Here is a 19984-nt window from a genome sequence, read left to right on the forward strand (position 1 = left end):
GGAAAGGGCCGATCGACCCCCAAAGGGGTCGCGACCCCTAGGTTGAGAACCGCTGGTCTAGACGGATCCGTTTGGCTCCGCACTGCCAGGCGGACACCCGAACGCTGATGCAAGCTGCGTTCGGATGTCTGCCTGCTGAGTGGAACGGAGGCCAAGCGGAGCCATCCTGATGCATTCTGAGCGGATCCGCATCCACTCAGAATGCATTGGGGCTCTACGGATCCATTCGGGGCCGCTTGTGAGAGCCTTCAAACGGAGCTCACAAGCGGAACCCCGAACGCTAGTGTGAAAGTAGCCTAACATTGTAAGTCAGGACTAGAGTTGAGCGAACACCTGGATGTTCGGGTTCGACGAGTTCGGCCGAACTTTCGAAAAATGTTCGGGTTCGGGATCCGAACTCGACCCGAACTTCATCCCGAACCCGAACCCCATAGAAGTCAATAGGGACCCGAACTTTTGGGCACTAAAAAGGCTGTAAAACACACCCGGAAAGGGCTAGAGGGCTGCAAAAGGCAGCAAAATGTAGTTAAATCCCCTGCAAACAAATGTAGATAGGGAAATGATGAGTTAACATAAAATAAATAAAAATTAAACAATATTAATTGGAGTGAGGTCCCATAGCACAGAATCAGGCTTCAAGTCACCCACCAATGGAGAAGGTCACTTACTATTATTTTGACCACAGCACCCAGACAAAGGAGAGAGGTCCCACAGCAGAGAACCAGGCATCATATCACCCACCACAGGAGTAGGCCACCATTTAGTTACTTTGACCCCTACACCCAGACGGAGGAGAGAGGTTACACAGCAGAGAATCAGGCATTTAGATCACCCACCACAGGAGTAGGCCACCATTGAATCAGACCCCGGCAACCATGTCAGATGGCACAAGCATAAGCTTTATATCAATCAGCACAGGAGAAGGCGACTTTGACAGACTTTGACCCCTACACCCGGACGGAGGAGAGAGGTTTCAAAGCAGAGAATCAGGCATTTAGATCACCCACCACAGGAGTAGGCCCCAATTTAATGGGACCCCGGCAACCATGTCAGATGGCACAACCATCAGCTTCATATCAATCAGCACAGGAGAAGGCGACTTTGAAAGACTTTGACCCCTACACCCAGACGGAGGAGAGAGGTTTCACAGCAGAGAATCAGGCATTTAGATCACCCACCACAGGAGTAGGCCCCCATTGAATCAGACCCTGGCAACCATGTCAGATGGCACAACCATCAGCTTTATATCAATAAGCACAGGAGAAGGCGACTTTGAAAGACTTTGACCCCTACACCCAGATGGAGGAGAGAGGTTTCACAGCAGAGAATCAGGCATCATATCAACCACCACAGGAGAAGCCACCATTTAGTTACTTTGACCCCTGCACCCAGGAAGAGGAGAGAGGCACCACAGAACATATTCTGGCATCATATCAGCCACCACAGGAGAAGCCACCATTGAGTTACTTTGACCCCCGCACCCAGGAAGAGGAGAGAGGCACCACAGCACATATTCTGGCATCATATCAGCCACCACAGGAGAAGCCACCATTGAGTTACTTTGACCCCCGCACCCAGGAAGAGGAGAGAGGCACCACAGCACATATTCTGGCATCATATCAGCCACCACAGGAGAAGCCACCATTGAGTTACTTTGACCCCTGCACCCAGGAAGAGGAGAGAGGCCCCACAGCACATATTCTGGCATCATATCAGCCACCACAGGAGAAGCCACCATTTAGTTACTTTGACCCCTTCACCCAAACAGAGGAGAGAGGTTCCACATCAGAGAATCAGGCATCATATCAACCACCACAGGAGTAGGCCACAATTTAATGGGACCCCGGCAACCATGTCAGATGGCACAACCATCAGCTTCATATCAATCAGCACAGGAGAAGGCGACTTTGAAAGACTTTGACCCCTACACCCAGACGGAGGAGAGAGGTTTCACAGCAGAGAATCAGGCATTTAGATCACCCACCACAGGAGTAGGCCCCCATTGAATCAGACCCTGGCAACCATGTCAGATGGCACAACCATCAGCTTTATATCAATCAGCACAGGAGAAGCCACCATTGAGTTACTTTGACCCCCGCACCCAGGAAGAGGAGAGAGGCACCACAGCACATATTCTGGCATCATATCAGCCACCACAGGAGAAGCCACCATTGAGTTACTTTGACCCCCGCACCCAGGAAGAGGACCACAGCACATATTCTGGCATCATATCAGCCACCACAGGAGAAGCCACCATTGAGTTACTTTGACCCCTGCACCCAGGAAGAGGAGAGAGGCCCCACAGCACATATTCTGGCATCATACTAACCACCACAGGAGAAGCCACCATTGAGTTACTTTGACCCCTGCACCCAGGAAGAGGAGAGAGGCCCCACAGCACATATTCTGGCATCATATCAGCCACCACAGGAGAAGCCACCATTGAGTTACTTTGACCCCCGCACCCAGGAAGAGGAGAGAGGCACCACAGCACATATTCTGGCATCATATCAGCCACCACAGGAGAAGCCACCATTGAGTTACTTTGACCCCTGCACCCAGGAAGAGGAGAGAGGCCCCACAGCACATATTCTGGCATCATACTAACCACCACAGGAGAAGCCACCATTGAGTTACTTTGACCCCCGCACCCAGGAAGAGGAGAGAGGCCCCACAGCACATATTCTGGCATCATATCAGCCACCACAGGAGAAGCCACCATTGAGTTACTTTGACCCCTGCACCCAGGAAGAGGAGAGAGGCACCACAGCACATATTCTGGCATCATATCAGCCACCACAGGAGAAGCCACCATTGAGTTACTTTGACCCCCGCACCCAGGAAGAGGACCACAGCACATATTCTGGCATCATATCAGCCACCACAGGAGAAGCCACCATTTAGTTACTTTGACCCCTGCACCCAGGAAGAGGAGAGAGGCACCACAGCACATATTCTGGCATCATATCAGCCACCACAGGAGAAGCCACCATTTAGTTACTTTGACCCCTTCACCCAAACAGAGGAGAGAGGTTCCACATCAGAGAATCAGGCATCATATCAACCACCACAGGAGTAGGCCACAATTTAGTTTATTTGACCCCTGCACCCAGGAAGAGGAGAGAGGCCCCACAGCACATATTCTGGCATCATATCACAGACCACAGGAGAAGGCCTCTTTCAGTGATTTAGGCCTTTGGACCCAGACAGAGGAGAGAGGTCAGAGATTAGCTTCATATCCCCCAGCACAGCAGAAGACCGCTTTATTTGACTTAGGCCTCAGCACCCAGACAGAAGACAGAGGTAGCATGGCAGAGATTATGGCTTCATGTCACCCGTTAGTTTAACCGGCCACTTTCATCTGGTTAGGCCCCGGCGCCCAGACAGAGAAGAGTTTCATTCAACTGTGGGTTTCATAAAATTTGTATCAAATAAAGAAGTGGCCCGTAGCACAACAAGACATGTTTTAGGCAGTTAATAAGGACTACTCTGCACAAGGGAGGGACAGGTCCTGTGGGATCCATGCCTGGTTCATCTTTATGAAGGTCAGCTTGTCCACGTTGGCTGTGGACAGGCGGCTGCGCTTGTCAGTAATGACGCCCCCTGCCGTGCTGAATACGCGTTCAGATAAAACGCTGGCCGCCGGGCAGGAAAGCACCTCCAAGGCATAACATGCTAACTCTGGCCACGTGGACAATTTCGAAACCCAGTAGTTGAATGGGGCCGAACCATCCGTCAGGATGTGGAGGGGTGTGCAGACATACTGTTCAACCATGTTAGTGAAATGCTGCCTCCTGCTAACACGTTCCGTATCAGGTGTCGGTGCAGATAGCTGTGGCGTGGAGACAAAACTTTTCCACATTTCTGCCATGCTAACCCTGCCCTCAGATGAGCTGGCCGTGACACAGCTGCGTTGGCGACCTCTTGCCACTCCTCTGCCTTCACCTTCCACCTGATCCCCTGTGACATGTGGGAATGCTCTCAAGAGCGCCTCTATCAGCGTGCGCTTGTACTCGCGCATCTTACGGTCGCGCTCCAGTTCAGGAATTAAAGTGGGCACATTGTCTTTATACCGGGGATCCAGCAGGGTGGCCACCCAGTAGTCTGCACACGTTAAAACGTGGGCAACTCTGCTGTCGTTGCGCAGGCATTGGAGCATATATTCGCTCATGTGGGCCAGGCTACCCATGGGTAAGGACAAGCTGTCCTCTGTGGGAGGCGTATCGTCATCGTCCACCGTATCCCCCCAGCCACGCACCAGTGATGGGCCTGGGCTGCCACCCCGCTGTGAACTTGCGTCATCCTCGTCCCCCTCCACCTCCTCCTCCTCATCCTCCTCGTCCTCCAGTACAGTGCCTTGGCTGGCGACTTGTGAACCTGTCCTCTGCTGCTTAAACAAACCTCCCTCTGAGCCACTTCGAACAGACTGGCCCGAAAGTGTTAGAAACGAGCCCTCATCCTCCTCCTCCTCCTCCACCTGGGCCACCTCCTCTAACATCATTGCCCTAAGTGTTTTCTCAAGGAGACATAGAAGTGGTATTGTAACGCTGATAACAGTGTCATCGCCACTGGCCATGTTGGTGGAGTACTCGAAACAGCGCAGCAGGGCACACAGGTCTCGCATGGAGGCCCAATCATTGGTGGTGAAGTGGTGCTGTTCGGCAGTACGACTGACGCGAGCGTGCTGCAGCTGAAACTCCACTATGGCCTGCTGCTGCTCGCACAGTCTCTCCAGCATGTGCAAGGTGGAGTTCCACCGGGTGGGCACGTCGCATATGAGGCGGTGAGCGGGAAGGCCAAAGTTCCGCTGTAGCGCAGACAGGCGAGCAGCGGCAGGATGTGAACAGCGGAAGCGCGCACAGACGGCCCGCACTTTATGCAGCAGCTCTGACATGTTGGGGTAGTGGTGAATGAACCTCTGCACCACCAAGTTCAGCACATGCGCCATGCAAGGGATGTGCGTCAAACCGGCTAGTCCCAGAGCTGCCACGAGATTTCGCCCATTATCGCATACCACCAGGCCTGGCTTGAGGCCCACCGGCAGAAACCACTCGTCGGTCTGTTGTTCAATACCCCGCCACAACTCCTTTGCGCTGTGGGGCCTGTCCCCCAAACATATGAGTTTCAGAATGGCCTGCTGACGTTTACCCCGGGCTGTGCTGAAGTTGGTGGTGAAGGTGTGTGGCTGACCGGATGAGCTGGTGGAAGCAGTGGAGGAGGAAGCCGAGTAGGAGGAGGAGGCTACAGGAGGCAGAGAATGATGCCCTGCGATCCTAGGGGGCGGAAGGACGTGCGCCAAGGAACTGTCTGCCGGGGGCCCAGCCGCCACTACATTCATCCAGTGTGCAGTTAGTGAGATATAGCGTCCCTGGCCGTGCTTACTGGTCCACGTATCTGTGGTTAGGTGGACCTTGCCACAAATGGCGTTGCGCAGTGCACACTTGATTTTATCGGACACTTGCATGTGCAGGGAAGGCACGGCTGTCTTGGAGAAGTAGTGGCGGCTGGGAACCACATACTGCGGGACAGCCATGGCCATCAGCTGTTTGAAGCTGTCTGTGTCCACCAGCCGGAATGACAGCATTTCAAAGGCCAGCAGTTTAGAAATGCTGGCGTTCAGGCCAAGGGCTCGAGGGTGACTCGGGGGGAATTTGCGCTTCCTCTCTAAGGTTTGAGATATTGAGAGCTGAACGCTGCTGTGTGATATAGTGGAGACGCTAGTTGACGGTGGCGGTGGTGGTGGTGTCGGTGGCACATCCTCTGTTTGCTGCTCGGCAGGTGGCAACATTCCTCTCGAGGTGGAAGCCGAGGCAGCAGCGGTAGAGGGAGCAGGGGGAGCCTCAGCGAGTGCCTGGTTTTTAAGGTGTGTACCCCACTGCAGTTCATGCTTTGCATGTAGATGCCTGGTCATGCAGGTTGTGCTGAGGTTCAGAACGTTAATGCCTCGCCTCAGGCTCTGATGGCAGAGCGTGCAAGTCACTCGGGTCTTGTCGGTAGGACATTGTTTAAAGAAGTGCCATGCCAGGGAACTCTTTGAAGCTGCCTTTGTGGGGCTGGGTCCCTGTTGGCGATGTCCAGTAGCAGGCGAACTCTGGGGGCGGCGGCTCGTCTGCTTTGGCCCCCTGCTCCCTCTTTGGCTTCGCTGTTGTCTCGGTCTCACCACTACCTCTTCCTCTGAACTGTGAAAGTCATCGCCACGACCTTCAGTCCATGTGGGGTCTAAGACCTCATCGTCCTCTGCATCGTCTTCCACCCAGTCTCCCTCCCTGACCTCCTCCTGTTCAGTCTGCACACTGCAAAAAGACGCGGCAGTGGGCACCTGTGTTTCGTCATCATCAGAGAGTCGGTGACTCTGCTGTGGTGGTATTCCCATGTCCTCTTCATCTGGAGACATAAGTGGTTGTGCGTCAGTGCATGGTATGTCTTCCTCCACTGGGGAAGGGCTAGGTGGACGCCCCTGGGAAACCCTGGAAGCAGAGTCTTCAAACAGAAGAAGAGACTGCTGCATAACTTGTGGCTCAGACCGTTTCCCTGATATGCTTGGGGGTGATGTGACAGACTGATGGGCTTGGTTTTCAGGTGCCACCTGTGCGCTTTCCGCAGAAGACTGGGTGGAAGACCATGTGGTGAACGTGCTGGAAGCACTGTCGGCCACCCAATCGATTAATGCCTGTACCTGCTCAGGCCTTACCATCCTAAGAGCGTCATTGGGCCCCACGAGATATTGCGGTACATTCTGCCGGCTAGTTGAGGGAGTTCGTTCCCTACTGTGTGCGCCTGGGGCCGAACGGCCACGTCCTCTACCAGCAACAGAGGCTCCACGGACACCACCACGACCGCGTCCTCGTCCCTTAATAGTATTTTTCTTCATTGTTGCGATTCAACTCGCACCACAATGAAATATATTATTTTTTATAAGCAAAATCCCCTCACTGGAATACTTTCAGTCTTTTGACTGTATGGATTACAGATGGAATGACTGTTATATGTGAGTACCGCTTTCTTTGACAGATTCTAGTATGGGTACATATATGTTTTCCCAACCCCAGCACATTAGTTTGCTAATTCCAGATGTATGAAACGCAGGCCTAACTGTATCTAGTATATTGAACGCCAGATAAACTAACTTGGCCTTTTTTAAATAAAAAAAATCCCCTCACTGGAATACTTTCAGTCTTTTGACTGTATGGATTACAGATGGAATGACTGTTATATGTGAGTACCGCTTTCTTTGACAGATTCTAGTATGGGTACATATATGTTTTCCCAACCCCAGCACATTAGTTTGCTAATTCCAGATGTATGAAACGCAGGCCTAACTGTATCTAGTATATTGAATGCCAGATAAACTAACTTGGCCTTTTTTAAATAAAAAAAATCCCCTCACTGGAATACTTTCAGTCTTTTGACTGTATGGATTACAGATGGAATGACTGTTATATGTGAGTACCGCTTTCTTTGACAGATTCTAGTATGGGTACATATATGTTTTCCCAACCCCAGCACATTAGTTTGCTAATTCCAGATGTATGAAACGCAGGCCTAACTGTATCTAGTATATTGAACGCCAGATAAACTAACTTGGCCTTTTTTAAATAAAAAAAATCCCCTCACTGGAATACTTTCAGTCTTTTGACTGTATGGATTACAGATGGAATGACTGTTATATGTGAGTACCGCTTTCTTTGACAGATTCTAGTATGGGTACATATATGTTTTCCCAACCCCAGCACATTAGTTTGCTAATTCCAGATGTATGAAACGCAGGCCTAACTGTATCTAGTATATTGAACGCCAGATAAACTAACTTGGCCTTTTTTAAATAAAAAAAATTCCCTCACTGGAATACTTTCAGTCTTTTGACTGTATGGATTACAGATGGAATGACTGTTATATGTGAGTACCGCTTTCTTTGACAGATTCTAGTATGGGTACATATATGTTTTCCCAACCCCAGCACATTAGTTTGCTAATTCCAGATGTATGAAACGCAGGCCTAACTGTATCTAGTATATTGAACGCCAGATAAACTAACTTGGCCTTTTTTAAATAAAAAAAAAATTCCCTCACTGGAATACTTTCAGTCTTTTGACTGTATGGATTACAGATGGAATGACTGTTATATGTGAGTACCGCTTTCTTTGACAGATTCTAGTATGGGTACATATATGTTTTCCCAACCCCAGCACATTAGTTTGCTAATTCCAGATGTATGAAACGCAGGCCTAACTGTATCTAGTATATTGAACGCCAGATAAACTAACTTGGCCTTTTTTAAATAAAAAAAATTCCCTCACTGGAATACTTTCAGTCTTTTGACTGTATGGATTACAGATGGAATGACTGTTATATGTGAGTACCGCTTTCTTTGACAGATTCTAGTATGGGTACATATATGTTTTCCCAACCCCAGCACATTAGTTTGCTAATTCCAGATGTATGAAACGCAGGCCTAACTGTATCTAGTATATTGAATGCCAGATAAACTAACTTGGCCTTTTTTAAATAAAAAAAATCCCCTCACTGGAATACTTTCAGTCTTTTGACTGTATGGATTACAGATGGAATGACTGTTATATGTGAGTACCGCTTTCTTTGACAGATTCTAGTATGGGTACATATATGTTTTCCCAACCCCAGCACATTAGTTTGCTAATTCCAGATGTATGAAACGCAGGCCTAACTGTATCTAGTATATTGAACGCCAGATAAACTAACTTGGCCTTTTTTAAATAAAAAAAATCCCCTCACTGGAATACTTTCAGTCTTTTGACTGTATGGATTACAGATGGAATGACTGTTATATGTGAGTACCGCTTTCTTTGACAGATTCTAGTATGGGTACATATATGTTTTCCCAACCCCAGCACATTAGTTTGCTAATTCCAGATGTATGAAACGCAGGCCTAACTGTATCTAGTATATTGAACGCCAGATAAACTAACCTGGCCTTTTTTAAATAAAAAAAATTCCCTCACTGGAATACTTTCAGTCTTTTGACTGTATGGATTACAGATGGAATGACTGTTATATGTGAGTACCGCTTTCTTTGACAGATTCTAGTATGGGTACATATATGTTTTCCCAACCCCAGCACATTAGTTTGCTAATTCCAGATGTATGAAACGCAGGCCTAACTGTATCTAGTATATTGAACGCCAGATAAACTAACTTGGCCTTTTTTAAATAAAAAAAAAATTCCCTCACTGGAATACTTTCAGTCTTTTGACTGTATGGATTACAGATGGAATGACTGTTATATGTGAGTACCGCTTTCTTTGACAGATTCTAGTATGGGTACATATATGTTTTCCCAACCCCAGCACATTAGTTTGCTAATTCCAGATGTATGAAACGCAGGCCTAACTGTATCTAGTATATTGAACGCCAGATAAACTAACTTGGCCTTTTTTAAATAAAAAAAATTCCCTCACTGGAATACTTTCAGTCTTTTGACTGTATGGATTACAGATGGAATGACTGTTATATGTGAGTACCGCTTTCTTTGACAGATTCTAGTATGGGTACATATATGTTTTCCCAACCCCAGCACATTAGTTTGCTAATTCCAGATGTATGAAACGCAGGCCTAACTGTATCTAGTATATTGAACGCCAGATAAACTAACTTGGCCTTTTTTAAATAAATAAAAAATTCCCTCACTGGAATACTTTATGGCTTTTCACTGTATGGATTACAGGTGGACTGGTATTAGTAGGGGTGACACAAGCACACCCAAGTCCCTGATGTAGGATTTCTATGGCACAGACCACTATTACAAGTGATTAATGGACGTTGGGAGAGATTGTGCTGCAGCACTAGTCCCAAGATCAGCCCAGTAACATGTGCCACAAAATGGTCTGCACAACCTTTAAAAAAAATAGCCTTGGACTGTGCTGCTAAATCGCTATTGGTCTGAATCCCAGGTGTAGATGTCTGACTTGTTTGGAGCTTTGGAATGCACACTGTGGCAGCTTCTGCTGCAGCACTACAAGTCGCAAAATGGCGGCCGGCGGTCAGCCCAGGTACATGTGGATGGAAAAATCACTCTGGCCACTCTAAAAATAGCCAATCCCTATCAAAAAAGCAGCTCAGCTGCAGTTGTTCAGATGAATCACAGGTGGAGGAGAGAAATTTGCTTCCAGTTATTCAATTATCCCTGCCTATTCTCGCCCTAGCATCAGCTGCGTCTATCCCTGTTCTATTCACATCGGGAGTGAGCACGTCCCGACGTGCGCACAAGCTTATAAAGAGGCTGAGTCACATGCTGCACTTGGCCAATCACAGCCTTGCCAATAGTAGGCATGGCTGCGATGGCATCTTAGGGCAAGTAGTATGATGCATGTTGATTGGCTGCTTTGCAGCCTTTCAAAATGCGCCAAAATACATGCCGAACGACGAACCCGAACCCGAACTTTTACGAAAAAGTTCGGGTTCGGGTCCGTGTCACGAACACCCCAAAATTCGGTACGGACCCGAACTATGCTCGAACTGTTCGCTCAACACTAGTCAGGACGGATCCGTTCGGCTCCGCACCGCCAGGCGGACAAGCGTATTAGCCACCAGTCACAGTGACAGTGGTTTCAGCACCACCAGTTAGTGCCAGCTCTATCAGCCACCAGTCACAGTGCCTGCCGTATTAGCACCACCAATCAGTGCCAGCTGTATCAGCCACCAGTCACAGTGCCAGTGGTCTCAGCACCACCAGTTAGTGCCAGCTCTATCAGCCTCCAGTCACAGTGACAGCAGTCTCAGCACCACCAGTCAGTGCCAAGCGTATTAGCCCCCAGTCACAGTGACAGTGGTTTCAGCACCACCAGTTAGTGCCAGCTCTATCAGCCACCAGTCACAGTGCCAGTGGTCTCAGCACCACCAGTCAGTGCCAGCCGTATCAGCCACCAGTCACAGTGACAGCAGTCTCAGCACCACGTGGCACTGCCAGTCGTCTCAGCCACCAGTAAGTGCCAGCTGTTTCAGCCATCAGCTGCAGTATCAGCACCACCAGTCCATGCCAGCCATCTCAGGCACCAGTCACAGTGCCCACAGTCTCAGCACCACCAGTCAGCGCCAGCGGTCAGTGCCAGCAATCAGTGCCAGCAGTATCAGCCACCAGTCACAGTGCCAGTGCTCTCAGCACCACCAGTCAGTGCCAGTCGTATCAGCCACCAGTCACAGTGTCAGTGGTGTTCTGGTTCTGGCCAAGCTGCCAGTTCGGTTGATGTACTGCTCCAAATGAATTAGTGTACGTGCACGGAGAGATCAGACTGAGACAACCCACAGCAAGGAGTTAAACAGGATCTCTGCTTTATTTTCTGAAAACAACACACAATACATAGGCTTTACGACAGGGAGGGGGGGTGAAAGATAAAGTATATCTTTTCTATTGGCTATGAACACTCTATGCTTTTCTGTAACCTTGACGGCCAGAAGAAGAAATTCCTCCACCCTCCCCCCTTGCTCGTGGGAGATACCGTTACTTCTTATTCTTTGTAACTGCTTGCTTGAGCTGAACGGAAACCTCTTTGTAACTGCTTGCTTGAGCTGAACGGAAACCACAAAGAAACACATGATAAAACACAAAGTAAGATTCTAGTTTATAGGTGTTGGCTGAATGCCTGGCCGCCATCTTAGCTAAACATAGTCCTTTAACAAGCAAGTATCCATTTTGTATCAATAGTCCATAACAGTCCCCCCTTGGAAACTTGATTGTAGACTTTCCCTTCGCCTAGCGAATCCCCTGGGCATACCATTCGTATCCTCTTCACCCGCAGTGGCGACAACCTACCCCTTATAGGTAGGCTCCCGGTTGCTCGGACTTGTGGTAATACCCTGGGATTCATCTCACCCTATCTCAGCCAGGCATCATTGTGAGGAGGGGGAGCTGTGTTGAATGATGTTTCCTTCTGTCCTTCCTCATCGTAGAGGAGCATAATAGGTCGTTCATCAGTTTTCTTCATTCTTTTTGAAAAGCGGGTCACACAAATAAGAACGAGCTTAATCACTACATATATCACCAATATTATTAGGGCTACCTGCAATATTACTTGGACAATTCCCATGAACCAACCCCCAATACCTTTGAACCAGTTATTGGGGTTAAGGGAAGAGAAGGTATCAGACCACCATGTATCTTTATCAGCTTTATGTGCATCCAGGCATTTATCTCTTAAATCCGCCATCCTCTCTATATCCACCTTAACTTGCAAATTACCCTGCGGGTCTATGTAATGGCAACAAGAGGGTCCCACAATCTGGCACATACCTCCATCTTTAGCTGTAACATAATCTAGAACTAATGTGTGTTGGTTGGTGACAATGATTAACTGGTTTTGCACAATGTTTGAGGTATTCATAAGTCTCATCACCTCCAATATTTGGTCACCTAGGTAGTCTGTTGCTACTACCAGATGATCCCACATCTGCATTATCATGGGATATATGAAGATGGAACTAACAATTTTGTTGGTAATGCTCATCTCTACTACATGTGGCTTGCCATTTGGTCTGGGTGTGTTATCTTTGGCCCTACGATACAAGGTGTGTTTAGGTACTGCATTTATGTCAATTTCAGAGTGTGGTACTATAAAGGTAGCAGGAGTAAGCCTGGCGATGGTGCACAGTCCTGTGACATTCTCGGATAACCATTTGTATGCTTTGTGTCCACAAACTAAGTATATGTCGTCTGGAACTGCTACTGCCGTGACATTGAATAATCGGGTAATTAGTTTGGCTAATTGTGTCCCTTTCGCCAACTCATATCCTGTTGACTGACTTTCGGTGTCGTTAGCTAATATACCTGTCCGGAGATCCTGTACAGTACGGTTGTTACAAGGCAGATCCTTTCCGTTCACAGCATCTACACCAATACACTGCACGTGGCTGTCTGTTTTTGAATCATTGCAACCTGAGTGTATGTGTGGACTAAATGTCATACCTTTGGTTTGTACTTGGAGACAATAACAGTGTGTCCAGCTAGGAAAACATGTGACATTAGCCCAGTGTCCCTCTTGCCAAGGAGTAGAGCTATGATCTACCGAGGGTCCTGATCTGTTTATCATGAGCCATGGGGCATCTGCCCACCCTGCAACAGGTAAGGCTACTTCCTTGTCCTTGTTTGTACTGGATTTAACTTGGTGTATACTAGTGAGAAAGATGGTAGAATTAGACAGGTCAATCAGTTCAGAAAGGTCCAGGGGTATTGCAAAATAAGGCATACTGGTTGAACTCACGGGACTGTGGGTACAGATCCAACAATCTCTCAGAGTTTCAGTCTCCTTCAACCCCTGGACTAAAATTTGATGGTGCCATATTAGTGAATTGTCCCATTCATCACCCAGTGGCGTGAATACTGCAGATATGCCCACTGTCAAAGTCATGATCAGTATGTGAATCCTCATGGCTTATGGTTCCTGGGACGGTGGGACAGCCTTCACTCTTTTACAATGTGAAGCGTGGATCCAGGTGGGTCTCCCTTCGAGTTTCACAGAGGTTGGGGTGGTCAGCAACACCTGGTAAGGTCCCTCGTATCGTGGTTCGAGGGTGCTTCTGACGTGTTTCTTGACCACCACCCACTCTCCAGGTTTGAGAGTGTGGCTTCCCTCCAGGGAGTTAGGATCTGGAATGGAAGAGAAAACTTGTGCATGTATATTAGACAATTGCTTGCTCAAGGCTATCACATATTTTGCAACAGATTCATAATGCATTTGTAACTGTTGTGGGAAATACTGTCCCATTCTTGGCCCTGTTCCAAATAAGATCTCATATGGGGTTAGTTTGTGTGGGGGCCTTGGTGTATGCCTAACTGAAAAGAGGGTTATAGGCAAACACTGAACCCAATTAAGCCCTGTCTCCCTGGTCATCTTCAGCATTTTAGATTTTAACACCCCGTTCAATCTTTCGACTTTGCCGCTGCTTTGGGGCCTGTATGGGGTATGATACGCCAGGTGTGACCCTACCATCTTCCAGACCTCTTGGGTTAGACTAGCAGTGAATGCTGGGCCCTGATCACTCTCAATGACCTCAGGTACTCCGAACCTACAGACAAGCTCCTGCATCAGTTTTTTTGCAGTAGTGGTTGCTGTCTGGTTTCGGACGGGGTAGGCTTCTGGCCACCCAGAGAACAAGTCTATCACTACTAGCACATATTGAAACCCTTGGCACATTGGCATCTGGATATGATCGATTTGTATCCTCTAAAAGGGATATAAGGCTTTCGGGAGACATTTTCTGGGAGTGGGCTCGGTTCTGCCGGGGTTACACTCTGCACAGATGAGACACGCTTGAGTATGTCTCACCAGGACAGGGGTTATCCCTGGGGCCACCCATATTTTGTCAATTAGTTCTTTCATGATGGTTTTGGATTGGTGGGTGGGCCCATGGGCCACTGAGGCTATTAGGGGATAAAGAGCTCTGGGTAGGCAGACTCTCTTTCCTTGTGTCCAGAGTCCAGATTCTTCTTCGAGGGCTGATTCTTTCAGCCAGATTTCCTTTTCCCTGGGAGTGGCCTGTTTCTGCATTTGTTTCAGTAGGTCCCATGTGATTTCTTCTTGTTCCAGGTCTTCCTGTGTTATCATAATCTGGTCTGACTGGACTCTTTCCTCTTTCACTGCTGCTTCCTTGGCCGCTTGGTCAGCTAGGGCGTTTCCTCTGGCCTAAGGGGTGTCAGCTCGAGTATGGGCCTTTACTTTGATCACTGCCACTTGGTTGGGCAGGAGTACTGCTGCCATTAGGGCTGCTACTGCTGCAGCATTCTTAATCGGGGTTCCTGCAGCTGTGATGTAATCCCGGGCCTTCTATATTAGTCCAAAGTCATGAACCACTCCAAAGGCATATCTAGAATCTGTGTAGATATTGGCGGTAGAGTCTTTTGCCATGAGGCAGGCTTCAGTGAGGGCAATGAGTTCAGCTTCTTGTGCTGACTGGTCTGGGCGCAATTGTCTTGCACACAGCACTTCATGTTCACTTGTGACTGCCATGCCTGTATGGAACTTCCCCTTGTCATCGGCGTACCTTGAGCCGTCCACAAAGAGAATCCAATGAGGGTTTGTCAGAGGAGTGTCTTGGACTGATGGTGGTGTCCCTACTTCAGCTTCCATCATTGTGATGCAATCATGTTCTTGTTCCTTGTAAAGAGAGTCGGTTGAGGCCCATAGTTCTTCTTCCTGAAGATCCTCTTCAGCATGTAGATCAATAAAATCTTCAGAATCTCCATTATACTCCCCCCTTGGAAGAGGAAGAAGTGCAGCAGGATTGAGGATGTGGCACCTCTGAATGGTGACATTATCTGGCAGAAGCAAACTACACTGAAGCCGGAGGAGGCGCTGTGCAGTGAGGTGTTTAGGTTGAGTCTGCTGGAGGATGGCAGAAATGTCATGGGGAGCCAGAATAGTGAGGGGATGACCCAGCACAACGTCAGATGTGACGTTTAGAAGAGAGCTGGCAGCATGGATAGCTCTGACACAGGAAGGGGCGGCTCTGGCTACCGGGTCAAGACGCTTAGAATAGTAACCCAAGGGCCGATTGCGGCCACCATGAGTTTGAGTGAGGACTCCAGTGGCGTGACCTTGGCGTTCCATGACATACAGCCGGAAAGGAAGGTTGTAGTTGGGGATGCCAAGAGCAGGGGCAGATGCAATGGCGGCCTTCAATGACTGAAAAGCTTCTCCGGCCTCCATTGTCATCTGGAAAGGAGTAGCAGCATTGCGAGGTATACAGTCATATAAGGGCTGCATGAGGACAGAAGCATCAGATATCCAAGGCCTGCGGTAGGAGATGAGTCCCAGAAAGGTTTGCAGCTGATAAGGAGTGTCCGGGAGTAGGATGTCAGAGATAGCCTTCTTCCTCGCCTCAGTTAGGTGCTTGTGACCTTGAGAGATGCAATGACCTAGGAAGACAACTTTGGGGAGACACAGTTGTAGTTTGGCTTGTGAGACTCGACATCCAGCAGAGGCTAAAAACTGGAGAAGTGAGACAGATTTTGTCATGCAGATTTGGGGAGAGACCGCACAGAGGAGAAGGTCATCCACATACTGGAGGAGTTACACATCCGGGTGATCTGCTTGCCAGGGTTGCAGAACAGAGGACATAGCCTTGCTGAAGCAGGAAGGGCTGTTTTGAGCCCCTTGAGGCATAACAGTCCAGGTGTACTGTTTGCCTGCATGTGTGAAAGCAAAAAGAAACTGACATTTCTCATGTAAGGGAACAGAAAAGAATGCATTGGCCAGATCAATGACAGTGAAAGTAGTGGCAGTGGGTGGAATGCCAGCAAGGAGTGTGTGCGGATTGGGGACAATAGGTGTCTCAAGAACAGTAGCCTCATTGACAGCTCGGAGGTCCTGCACCATGCGGTACGTTGGAGGCTGTCCTTTCTCCCTTTTCTTCCGTACTGGGTAAAGGGGTGAGTTACAGGGAGAAGTAGTGATCTTGATTGCCCCATTCTGCAGGAGGGCCTGCACCTGGAGGGTAATAGCATCCTGTTGTGAGATAGAAAGCGGATATTGCGCTTTGTATGGCAGAACCTTGGGATCCTTCAGGGTCACAGTGACCGGTGGGACATTGAGGCGTCCGATATCATGGGGTCCTTTGGTCCAGAGAGTATCGGGGATGAGGTGCAAAATGGTTTGCAGCGAATCCCCTTGTTCATATGAGTCAGCGTCCTGAAGTGTGGTTAATGCCATAAGGAGGCAAGTATCTTCCGGGTGTAGGGCTGTACCGAGGGTGACTGTTCCATCCTCTTTGAACTGTATGTTAGCCTGGATTTTCTGAAGAAAATCAGAGCCTAACAGATTGAAGGGGCATGGATGGCTGACAACAAACTGCGACATGACTCCTGCAGGGAGGTGGAGTTGGGGGGTTTTAGTCCGGGAGAATCTAGGAGAAGTGACTGTGAGTGGCTTGGTCACGGAGTTATGTTGCACAACCCCCTCTAGTCCAGAACAAGGTAATTGAATATCAGTGAGCCAAGAATGAGGTACGGCAGTATCACATAATACACTGCGGGCTGCACCAGTGTCCACAAGAAATGAAAGTTCCTTCCCTGCAACCTCGAGCATCACTCGAGGGGTGGGACCGGTAGGAGGGGTAGAGACTGTCATACATGGAATGTCCCCTCCCTGCACTGGTTTGCCAGCGTCCTATTGCGATGAAGGGGGCTGAGTGTCCCCCTGTCGCCGTTGATTGGTTGGCCACAGATGTTTGCTACGGCAGTGTCGTTTTATGTGACCGGGCTTGCCGCACCCATAACAGACATAAGGGGGTGGATGTTCTCCACCATCTTCTCCTGACATTACGGCTATCACAGCAGCACGGGTTTTCTTTGTGTTACTCTCTAGACCCTTTGCAATCTGCTCCAACATATCTAGTGTCAAGGATTTCCACTCGGGGCGACAGGTCACAAGGGCTTTGTTTATCTCTGGTCGTAGACCATCGACAAACGAGCGGGCCAAGAGTCTGAGATGAACAGGCTCATTCTGACTAAAACCCATGTCTTTGTAACTTTGTTTAATCCTCTGAGCAAATTTCTCGACAGTTTCAACTTTTTCCTGTGTCATATCCTGTAATGTCGTGGATTGGTCTGCTAATCTTGCTTTCGCCCATTTCTGCAGTTGTTCTATAAAGAATTCTCCAGACTCATGATCCCGGGGGTCAAAGTTAGCACCTTTAAGTTCAGGGATGTGGATTTGATCCATTATCAGTGTGGAGTATTCACCTGTCTTGTTTTCCACTATACTTTGCAGGTCCGACCATGTGCACCCATAGGTTTGATGCACTTGGGACAGTTTCCTGAAAAAGGGCATGGGATGGGTCTCAGGGTCAGGCAGTAAATTCACTATGGTGAATAACTGTTGTGGGGTGAAAGACACATATTTTGGTGGTCCCTGTGGCCGGTTAAGTGCTAGGGCTTCTTTCAGTGTCTCAAGGTTTCCCTGCTCAATTTTCTGTAAGTTCTTTTGTAACTCTGTAATCTGACCCTGCAGTATTTGATCTTGTGAACGTCGTGATGGGCGCACGACCATGGGCACAGTCCACTGTGGTGCCAGGGATAAAGTTGGCGGATCACCGTAGTCTGTCGGGGTACCCCACGAAGGAGTCTGCATATTACCCGGTGCATTTTGTATGCCCACTGTGGATTCTGCAGCACCGTCTGCATCCCCCTGTTCTGCTTCATCAGGTTGCCTTCCTACCATTATAGGAGTAAGGGTGGCAGGTGAGTGTGGTAGCATGAATGTACCGTCTGGGTTAACCATGGGGTACAAGGTAGTAGGAAGGGGCAAGGGTGACATAGGAGTGACGGGGGGGTCCGGACCGGATGATATTAAAGGTCCGTTCATGGGCGTTGCCTGGGGACAAGATGGCGCTGTAGCTAACACGGGAAGTGATGGGACGTGCTGGGGAGTAGTTACCAAGGTGTGGTTTTGTGGGTGGGGAACCCCACAGTGAAGGCACGTATCACGGGAGGAGAGATTCTGTTGACCACATGTTTTGCAGGTCCACCCACCTGCTTTCTTCCCGGCGCCATTATAAGGTGGTGGCAAGTCATGTATCAATGCAACACCAGGCTTACAGAAATATCTCTGTCTTTTCTCATCAAAATTTAGTTCCCCCCCCGGTCTTTTCAAATTCTTTACTACAGTCCAACCACACACGGACCATGTCTGTCAATTTATCATCTTCTAACTTCCCCCTCTTCTCGTTTAACAACACTTGCCAGGTGGCACTACAAAGGATGCCTCCTTTACAGACACTATAACTCTTCTCCAACTTAGTTAATCCTTTTATGAAACGTTTGCCTCTCCTGTCCGCCACGTACTGTTCAGGAGAACAGTAACCCTTCGGGACACTTTCCTCATTTCCCATTATCTCTCGTACCTACTGGAGCCGTCTAAAGACCTCTGTATAGAGTAATCACTGGACGTGAAGACCTTTGAGTCCCGGTCAGCACACTCTGGGCTACCGCGGACCGCTCTCCACCCATCTGTGATCGTCCCCTTTATGGAGATTTGAGTCAGACGCCGGGCTGAACTCCGATACAGGCACACAGGAGAACTCCGTGTCTCAGTCAGTGATACTTGTCAACAGGGTCTTCACAACTTATAGGCACAACACAGTACATCAAGACTTTAAAAAAACATATGGGGTTCTTACTTTCATGCCCTCGAGGACGTCCCAGACTGCTTCCGCACCCCTCCCTCAGACGAACTCCAAGAGGCTACACCAGGGGACACTTTATGGGCAAGATGACTCAATTTTCTTACCTCATATCACGGGTTGCGATCCCGGTGTCCGTTAGTGCGCCTCTCCTCGTCTGGTCTCCGGGGGTACGGGAACAGAGGGTCCAATCCTCGAGCCCCACGTTTGGGCACCAAAATTGTTCTGGTTCTGGCCAAGCTGCCAGTTCGGTTGATGTACTGCTCCAAATTAATTAGTGTACGTGCACGGAGAGATCAGACTGAGACAACCCACAGCAAGGAGTTAAACAGGATCTCTGCTTTATTTTCTGAAAACAACACACAATACATAGGTTTTACGACAGGGAGGGGGGGTGAAAGATAAAGTATATATTTTCTATTGGCTACGAACACTCTATGCTTTTCTGTAACCTTGATGGCCAGAAGAAGAAATTCCTCCACCCTCCCCCCTTGCTCGTGGGAGATACCGTTACTTCTTATTCTTTGTAACTGCTTGCTTGAGCTGAACGGAAACCTCTTTGTAACTGCTTGCTTGAGCTGAAAGGAAACCACAAAGAAACACATGATAAAACACAAAGTAAGATTCTAGTTTATAGGTGTTGGATGAATGCCTGGCCGCCATCTTAGCTAAACATAGTCCTCAACAAGCAAGTATCCATTTTTTATCAATAGTCCATAACAGTGGTCTCAGCACCACCAGTCAGTGACAGCTGTATCAGTCACCAGTCACAGTGCAAGTGGTCTCAGCACTACCAGTCAGTGGCAGTCATATCAGCCACCAGTCACAGTGCCTGCAG

At 48.6% G+C, this 19984-nt stretch overlaps 1 long non-coding RNA gene across 1 annotated transcript; it reads left to right on the plus strand.

Moving 5' to 3' along the window:
- The first annotated feature begins 1766 nt into the window (after positions 1–1766).
- On the plus strand, positions 1767–19683 carry LOC120986973. Its single transcript, XR_005775855.1, has 3 exons — positions 1767–1777; positions 16244–16248; positions 19536–19683. It is a non-coding gene; the product is annotated as an uncharacterized LOC120986973 (long non-coding RNA).
- The last annotated feature ends 301 nt before the right edge of the window (positions 19684–19984 follow it).

The sequence above is a fragment of the Bufo bufo genome, chromosome 1 (assembly GCF_905171765.1).
Source record: "Bufo bufo chromosome 1, aBufBuf1.1, whole genome shotgun sequence".
Classification (NCBI taxonomy): Eukaryota; Metazoa; Chordata; class Amphibia; order Anura; family Bufonidae; genus Bufo; species Bufo bufo.